This window comes from Neophocaena asiaeorientalis, unplaced genomic scaffold (genome assembly GCF_003031525.2).
Source record: "Neophocaena asiaeorientalis asiaeorientalis breed wild unplaced genomic scaffold, Neophocaena_asiaeorientalis_V1.1 scaffold114, whole genome shotgun sequence".
Taxonomy (NCBI): Eukaryota; Metazoa; Chordata; class Mammalia; order Artiodactyla; family Phocoenidae; genus Neophocaena; species Neophocaena asiaeorientalis.
In genome coordinates this window covers 11,708,304-11,715,176 of record NW_020173116.1, presented here as the reverse complement: position 1 = coordinate 11,715,176, position 6,873 = coordinate 11,708,304, and the positions used below count along the sequence as shown (strand labels likewise).

General features: G+C 48.2%; 1 protein-coding gene across 1 annotated transcript in view; it reads right to left on the bottom strand.

Moving 5' to 3' along the window:
• IL1R2 (interleukin 1 receptor type 2) overlaps positions 1-6,873 on the bottom strand; it is a 36,965-nt gene that overhangs the window by 23,592 nt on the left and 6,500 nt on the right. The window lies entirely within an intron of this gene.

The following is a 6,873-nucleotide window of genomic DNA, read 5'->3' as shown; positions in this document are numbered from 1 at the left end:
CCGGACCCCCAGGCCCCGCCTGGGCTTCCCAACACCCCCGCCCCCTGGACCCCCGGCCAAGGCAGTTTTCTCCGTTCTTCTCTGGGAACTTTGGCACAACAGCTGCTTTACTGCGACCTCTCCAGGAAGTGGCTTCAGAGGATTAAACCACAAGCACATAGCAGTGATCGTTTTCAACAACTGAAACCTCAGCAGCGGGCTGTACCCAGAACTGTCATAGTGAGGGAGACGGTCGGTCTTTGCAGGCCCAGAGGGAAAAGTTCGTTTTGCAGAAGTTTGCAAGCAAAATGCTATTTTCCTGCCCTATTTTCTTTAAACGTGTCTTTAAATGACAGGCAATTTGACATTTCTGCTTGAATCTGAGGTGACCTTCTTACTGGAAGAAAGAAGTTTTAAAGGTAGCTCGTTCCAAGTATTTTGAGTTACAATTCTGGCTTTATTCTTTCCTTTGTCAGATAACCCTGTTTCCCAGTACTCAGTGTAAACGCACAGAAGAATAGGAGGCGAAGCAGGGCCAGGCATAAGAAAATGACCCAAAAAATGTGTGAAGAATTGAAGAAAAGAAAAATAATGCAGTAAGGTGGAAACTGCTGATGGCCCAGCCTGAGCCAGGGGCGCCAGTGGCAGGGGGAGGGGGGAGGGGAGGGGGAGGGCACCTGAGCAGCATCCCCCTTGGCCCTCGCTAAGGCCCAGGTAACAGTACCTGCCTGTGACCCTGGGTATGCCTCCTGCTTAAGGGTGGCACATGGAGCCTAAGGGTGTGTAGGTGTTTACTTCACCTTTTAGTTTAATTCTGAACAATTCCAACAGACTAAAAGGTTGCAGGAATAGTATAATAACACGAGTATGTGTCTTACCTCGGTTCACCAATTTTTAACATTTTGCTTTATTCTCATTTTCTCTCTCTGTTTCTTTCTTTCTGTCTGTCTGTTTCTCTCTCTCTCTCTCTGGGCCCCGGACCCCCTCGTTATCCCCCATCCCTGTGCTTCCCAGAAACTTAGTTCCAAATGCTTTTAACTTTGCTTCAGCTTTGAATTTAAAAAAATTTCCAAGCTTAAGTTTGATGTAAATAGTAATTTCCCCATAGGTTCAAGAAGTGAGGCTAGCGCCTCCCAACCCCCTGCCTGGATCCCAGCCCTACCTGGGCCACACACACACACACACACACACACACACACACACACACACACATTTTCCCCTGAACACCTGAAAGTTTCTTGAGAGTAAATAAGTAAGTAAACAATAGCTCTAGAGATAAATCTTCAGGCATTTAAAAGGAGTAAAAATTTGATTCTCTAGTATATTTGAGTCTCTCTCTTCATTCACCCAGAAGATGAAACTTTTCTTTATTTCTATCTTCACCTTGTTCCCAGAAGTTTTCAGGCAACTGTCCAGCTCTGAGTCAGGCAGTACAGCCATCCAAAACACAAAAACAAGGTGACAGATCTTGACTATTAAGGAAGACAAATAACTCTCCAGGCTTATACCTACTGCTGAGAGTCACATTCAGTTTGCAAAACAGATTCCTAAAAAACTGAACATGTTGTTTCAGGCATGTGGTATAAAACCTTCTGAAACCTATGGAGAAATAAATATTTACATCAAAATTAAGCTTGGATTTTTTTTTTAATTCAAAGCTGAAGCAAAATAAAAAGTATTTGGAACTAAGTCTCTGGGAAGCACAGGATGTCAGGCATTTGAGGGGTAGCGAAGATCCTCTAGCTTCAGATACAGGGAAACACATGACCAGGTTTAAGGCAGATTTTGTTGAAAAATGTACTGGCTCAAAGCAAAAGCAGAAGCCTTGAGAGAAGTCCACAAACTATTTGTTCTATAAAAAAGAGAGAAGCTAGCGCTTTCCCCCCAGAATTAAGGGAATTAGGAGCAGCACGGTGGGACTGTTTCTGGTCTGTATGGCTGTGTCATAAAGACAGCACCTGCATGTCCTTGACCCTGATGGGGCAGGGGGGTTGGGGGTGGGGTGGGAACAGAGTCGCTTACTGGAACCCATGGCACAGGAAGACCCATCTTTAGCAGAACCAGGCACTGGGCCACTTGGGCTGAATGTCTGACCAGGGAGAACCTGGTAAGGTTCAGACTTGGGTCCACCAAGGGCTACACACTCTCTTTCTATTTTACTTTCTGCCAACAAGTATCTTTCTCTTTAAAATCACCCTTTCCAAATCTACAAACAACAAATTAACTAACACACCACTGTAAAGCAATTATACTCAAATAAAGATTTTTTTAAAAAATCACCCTTTCCCAATGAACTTATCTACAAAACAGAAATAGAGTCACAGATGTAGAAAACAAACTTATGGTTACCAGGGGGTAAGGAGATGGGAGGGATAAATTGGGAGATTGGGATTGACATACACACACTACTATATATAAAATAGATAACTAATAAGGACCTGCTGTACAGCACAGGGAGCTCTGCTCAGTACTCTGTAATGACCTCTCAGGGAGCAAAATCTAAAAAACAGGGGATATATGTATATGCATAACTGATTCACTTTGCTGTACACCTGAAACTAAAACAACATTGTAAATCAACTCTATCTCAATAATAATTTTTTTAAATAAAATAAAAAATAAATAAAATCACCCTTTCGCTGTCAAACCTTTTGAACTTGACCAACTTCTGCCCCAGGAACCATTAACCAAGAGATTCAGCAAACCAGCCCAGCTCACGCTCCCTCTCCGTCAGATCCTCCGGTCACACCTTGCATTCCCAGTGAGCCCAAGTCATTCAGAGCCCCTGGCGGGCTGGACCATCAAGAAAAGACCCTTCTGTCACCTTCCTCCTGCATCAGCCCCTCCCGCAGGCCAACCCCCAACAAGACCACTCCTCTAGCTCAGAACAGTCGCCGTCCTTCCCCAACAGGACAGACAGGGAAGCTCGATGCATGAGACCCTCGGCAGCCACGGTACGAATTCACCAAGCTTCAAATTCTCCCAGCCTGATGTTTGTGTGAAAGGCATTCATTGCTCTGAACAACTCCAGAGGGCAAAGGCCGTGGGTCTGGTAGAGTGTGTCAACCCCGTTATAAACATGAAGCAATGGAAACCAACTCAGACACATTCAGTGGGTTACCCAAGGTCACAGAGCTAATGGAATCATCAAGTAGGATGTAAGCCCGAGTTTACACAGTCCACGTTCTTGGTGCTGGTCCTCAGCTCTGTTAGGAGCATCAGTACCTGGACCTAGAGGGGACTCCAGGAGCCATTAAGTTTACCAGCCCACCCAAACCAGCATCCTCCATAGATGGCCACACTTGCCGCTTGTAAGATGGACACTTTTAGTCTTGGAAACCACTCATGATCAGAAACTTCTGTCATTTTAGGATGCAGCCTCTCCTCCCCCTAAGTTCCACTCACTGGCCAGATTCCCCCCTGGGGGCAGCTCAGAAGAAGTCCTTCTGCATCTTCCAAGAGTCCTGAGGGTTAGGGAGTCTACACAGGAGAGCGCTGCGGGAACAACATGGCCCTTAGAGTCTGGCAGAGCGAGTGTCACTCCTCCCTTCCTTCGGGGCTAGGTGGATGGTTCGGTGCCTCCGTGAGGCTCGGTCTGCTAGTCTGTAAAGTGGCTGCAGTGTGATGTGCATCACAGGAGGGCATCTGCTGTATAAGGAGGTCAGCACAGTGCTGGCGCAGAGAAAGCCCTCGACAACAGGGCACTCCCTTCAGCATCTTCCAGAAGTAGACCCAGAATCTTGGGGAGGTAAGACCTGAGTGAGAAGTCAGAGCTTCCACAGTCTGCATTCTGCCTCACTACAGCTAAAGGTCCATCACACAGCCAGAGAATGTTCTGGTGTCCTAGTCAATAGCGCAGCTAATAGCTCACCAGGTGCTGTTCTAGAGAGGTGCGCAACTTCACCTAAAGGAACCAATGAGCCCGTGTGCATACGCCCATATTATAGGAGCGTGCTTAAATTGCCAACACACAGTCGTAAGCACACACGCATTCGAGGCCTATTATGGAATGCTAATGCTTTCATTCAGACATCTTAGCACAGGAGTTTTTAAGCACACACAGAACGGGAGATTGAAGCTGGATTCCTGTCCTCACTTGACCATTAGCTATTGCTATGTGATCGTAGGCAAGCCACTGAGCCACTTACCCAACCTGGGTCACAGTTTCTTCATCTCCAAAATAAAGGTTTGGGCTTCCAGAAGCTCCCAGGTCCCTCCCAGGTATAAAATCCTAGGGTCAAGGTCAGTCTGAACTTGAGTTTAGCCTTCATTCCTGGGCACACCTTTAATTTCTAAAGCACCAAGTCAGGGGCTCAGACAGATAACCACTGAATTGGATCAACTCACTAGCTTAAGGTCCCATAGCTAGCAACTGGCCAAACCAGGACTCAAGACTCCTGAGCTGTCCTGGGTACTGGAGTTTCAGCTCTGTGGGGCTGCTCACCGGGGAATGTTAACTAGTATCTGGACGCCCTGTGCTGGCAGAGGACAGGAGACTGGTTATGAGCAGACGCGCACCCTTTGAAATGAATGTTGCTTTCAACCCTTGTAATCTGAGAGTAATAAATGTCGCAGATATTGAAATTATCAGTTATCCAGAAAACATGACCATCTAAAATATAACACAGATAAAAGAAACCAGGACAAAAAAATCCTGAACGGCTGAAAGACAGTCAGTAGGATCCTGGCACCAAGTCATGTCTATTTGACTCACAGAAGAAATGTGAAGCTCTCTTTCAGAACCTGTCTCTTTACTCGTATGAATGTGGCCATTGCTTCTCAGAGGGGCAGATCGTATTTTGTAAAGATGGCCACAACATCATCTCCCTATTGCTTTCTGTTATGTGACCAGGCCACTCTGCCATCAAAAGTGGAGTCCAGGGCCTTCCCTGGTGGTGCAGTAGTTAAGAATCTGCCTTCCAATGCAGGGGACACGGGTTCAATCCCCGGTCGGGGAACTGGATCCCGCATACCGTGGGGCAACTAAGCCCGCGCGCTCTGGCGCCCACGTGCCACAGCTAGAGAGCCCGCGCACTGCAAGTACTGAACCCGTGTGCCACAACTAGAGAGAAGCCCGTGCGCTGCAAGGAAGAGCCTGTGCACCGCAATGAAAGATCCCACGTGCCACAACTAAGACCCGACGCAGCCTAAATAAATAAATAAGTGTTTTTTTAAAAAGGTGGAGTCCAACTTGTCAAGGGGTCCCTTGGATGTGGGCCAACTGTGACTTAAGTCTAATCAACAGAATGGTGCTGAGTGAGCACTGAAGCTAAGTCAGAAAAGGCCATGCAGCTTCCACCTGGCTTCCTTGGGATGCTGGCTCTGGGGGACGCCAGTCACCGTGAGAATTGTCCAACTGCCCTGAGACCTGCTGGGAGGGAGGCTACATGTAGGGGGTCAGGCCGACCGTCCCAGCCCAGCCCCAGCCATATGAGTGAAGCATCTCAGGCTCCCCAGACAAGTCCACTCACCAGCTGAGTACCACTGATGGATCTCAAGTGAAACACATGGAGCAAAAGAACCGCCTAGCTAAGACCCTCTCAAATTCATGACCTGTGGAGTCTGTGAGTTACAATAAAATGTTTGTCGTAAGCCACTCAATTCCGGGGCAGTTTGTTATGCAGTGATAGGTGACCAGAATGTTCTATCAGAAGCAGAGAAGAGGTAGCAAATCAGAAAGAGGGAGAGAGCTAATGTGGGAAAACACACCCACAAAGACGTGGCAGCCAATTACCCAATAACAGAGAAGAAAAACTACTGAGACAGATGCAAGAACCAAAGAGCACGGCAATCAGAGGCCTTTAAGAGCAGACAAAAACGGGCCCCTCCACGTCTCTGTGTCCTCCTGGGGTAACCAGGTGTTCCAGCACAAAACAGTTGATGTCCGTAATGATTTCCCTGAATCATGAAGAACAGTTGAAATTTTGTACAGGACCTTCTTTCTCGAGGATGCGACAGTGCATAACGTATGTGATGAGGCTAACATGCTAATTACCTTCCAGTGTATTTCCCTGCTCGTTGCCTCTATGGCCCCAAGAAAGGGGAAGAGCAAAGGCCTCCTTGGAAAGGAGAGAAGGAAGTGGATGTGACATAGGGGATGTCTAAGTAGGGAAAACGCGTTCTGCCCCCACTTCTGGGCTGAAAACCTGAGTGCAAAGAGACAGAGGGTAGAAGAGAGGGGGAAGCTGAAAGCTGAGGGGCTTTTTCTCTGCTTTCAAATTGGGTCCCTAGAGGAATCCCACCAGGGCAAAGTAAGGAGCCATTACCAAGATGGGGGCTCTGGGGAAGGATGGAGATAATGGCATGGCCTATTTAGGTAGAGGGATGCTAGGTTTAGCTCCCTGCTGGCCTCAGTTCTTTGCTGATTGGGAGGAGATTCAGATCTCCCCTGTGCTTCCAGTGGAGAATGGGGGGCTAAACTGAGATCTGAGCTGATATGGGGCTGCCATGATGGACAGGTGACCTAGAGGATGCAGGACATCCAGTCCCTAAGGAGCAGTATGGCCAACTGTGGAAACCACCCACTTAAGCCCTGAACTCTCCACCCTCTACCTTTCCAGGGGCTCCCCTGAGATCCTCATGGTCTAGCAACATAGGGTAGCACCTGTTCTGACTGGTTGGTACTCCTGCCGTGCGGGTTGGTAAATATTTGGGCTACCACCTGCACAGGTGGCCAGTCTAAGCCAGGGGAGAAGTGAGGCCATGGCCAAGGGATGCAGAGGACCATGGAGCCAGCAAGGGGCACAGTGGGGCCACATCAGCCATTGCACTGGCTCTGCCTCCCCTAAAGACCAGACCCCGGCTTTCCCAGCCAGGAACCTCAGCAGCCGATGTAGCAGGACACTGCGTGACCAGCCAGGTCCAGGAACACCTCCATGGAAACCAGTGAAGACT